The following is a 2,615-nucleotide window of genomic DNA, read 5'->3' as shown; positions in this document are numbered from 1 at the left end:
TGTTCTGAGAGAGTTTGCCTTCAAAAGGTATCACACTGTGGATGTTGAGTATGAACACTGGCTTGTTATTTACTGTATTTTTCTCTGCATCTTTTCCACCCATGGGCTTTCTTTATTATTAAAGATGTGCCAATCAATATTCTTATTGTATCAATGGGTTAGTATCCATTGATTTCTGGGATCCACCGATGTTTTCTTATTTTTGCTCTTCTCTTAGGTAAGAGAACAATTTACGAAACACATCTTGTTTTCACAGTCAACAGACTGCTTGTCCAACACAAGGAAACAAAAGCTTTACATTTGAAGAACATACAATGTGCACAATGCACAATACCTGCCCTTATATAGTGTTTAAGGGGCGTTACCAATGCTAATGATAGACAATCAGCTACGTGCCTCCAATGTATGATACAGTGGGATTCAACAAGCAGGTTGATACAACACATGCAGTGTGCTTTACAAAAAAACATTGAAAGCATCAAGACAAAGTGCATACAGCACATCGGGATAAGAGCAGATTAGGATGGTTAAGAATGTTTAGTGCATCATTAGCATCATTATATAATCATCATTTTAACTCATACATGCATGTTTAATCTGGAAAACACATTGTTTATCTCTCAGATATTCTAACTGAAAAACTGAATCTGACTTGCATAATCAATCTTTCAACTATACGTGTATCCAATTTACGGATTTCTCCAGGTTAGAAAGTTGTTTGTAAGAAATATATGACATATGTCTATTCGTTTTTATACATCTTAATTTGTACAGACAGTAAATTCTGCCAAAAATGTTTGGGAACTACGAGTTGCGCATTATGCGTGTTGAATACCATTGCATGTTAAAAGGGGTCATATTACACACTGTATATTTAGCCTGGAAACTTTATACATATGAAGGATTTTCTATAAAAATAAGCTACACTTTAATATTTTAAATATGTCATTCCAGTCTCAGTTTATGTCTTTATACAACAACATGTGGTTACAGATCATGTAGCATGCCATTGCACAATATTGAAGTGTGTGCCCTATATTAAGTAATTATTACTGTAAATGCGGATGCTTAGTGCCGACTAATGTTGGAAAATCTGGCTCATTAACCACAAGTGAAAATGAGACTTCATCTCCTGACGCTGCCAGACAAACAAAAAGCAAATCAATTCCACCATAAAATTTAATTTCTTTGTGAAGCTGATAAATTCAATCAAAAAGCTCTGTGCAGAAAAACCTCTGGGAATCAGTAGTGGGGTTTTTCATCTCAAAATTGCGGGATGGACTGGCAGATGAGATCATGTGAAGGCGATGAGCTACTCGTTTCCTGTCGCCACAGGATGGATTTGTGGAAACAATCTCCAGAATGGCTTTGGACATCCGGGCTTAGTACCCAGAGGGCTTTGCTCCCTGGAAACAGTCTGCAAATGTAAAATGTTATCTTGACATATTCTTTATCATTTCCTCATTGATTTTTGACTGTATTGGTTTCCATCTGTCCATCCTCTTTAATGATCTTCTGCCTAATTAGAATATCTTTTCTCAACCTTTTCTCAACCTGCTTGTTGAAAAGCTTTTTATCTTTTCTTGTTTAATCTGTTAGCTATTATATTATTCTCTGTCTGTAAATAATGGTAATATTGAAAATACACAAGTATCACAATTATTAATCTCTGTCTAAAAAACGTTCTTCTATTTTATTGAAAAGGTTTCCCACACTCAGTCCAGCAGGGATCATATAGTATAAAACCAGAAGGGAGAGCGCAGACCTTTCATTAAGTGAAACATAATGTGTGTACAAGCCCCATGAATTGGAGCCGTATCATCCGGTCAGTGGTTTTTCGTAATTCTGCTGACAAACAAACCGATAAACTAAATCCGAAAACGTAACCTCCTCAATACGAAGAACTCTACACGTGAGAGACAGGCCAGGGCATAACATTTTATTTCCAGAGCCCATCTGTTGGCACCTGTTTGTGTCTTGCATCTGAAGGAGACATTTCTCTAAAATGATTGTTTCCAATAAACATTTTCTTAATGAAAACCTTAATGTGATCCCTGATGTTCACCGCTTCGGTGAGACATAAGCCCCAAAAAGGATATTGTGCAAATGTGCAGTGTAAATGCTCCCTTTTGCTGTAACTTGGAGCTGCTCAGGTGATCATTTAGTCTGTTTAGAGACTCAGTGTTGGTGCTTTGCCTTCAGCACGAACACAGCCCACACAAACAGCCTGCTAGTGGGACTAATGAATGAATAACAGAAAAACTCTTAATGAGCAGCTGGCGCAATATTGATAAAGAAAATCGAAGATACATTTCTCACCGAAAGAGCAAATCAAATTAACATCCAGGAATACTGTTTGTCCAGTTATCCCTTTTCCCTATTGATGCATTTTCTTTCACGTTCACAGTAATTGCCATAATGTGACAACAAATGTATTTTTCAGCAGCAGCAGGTTCAGCACCACGGACAGCTCCACGTTCCTTTTTTTCCAAGACTGAAAGAGATGGAAATAAAGAAAACAAAAGAACAGAGTTCTGCTCCTTCTCATTTGTATATCCCAGCTCAACCTGCTCACTGTACTTTCACAAAATGTTGTTGTTCTCCACACGAGCCAA

This window comes from Cottoperca gobio, chromosome 5, assembly GCF_900634415.1.
Source record: "Cottoperca gobio chromosome 5, fCotGob3.1, whole genome shotgun sequence".
NCBI lineage: Eukaryota > Metazoa > Chordata > Actinopteri > Perciformes > Bovichtidae > Cottoperca > Cottoperca gobio.
This window is presented reverse-complemented; position numbering follows the sequence as displayed.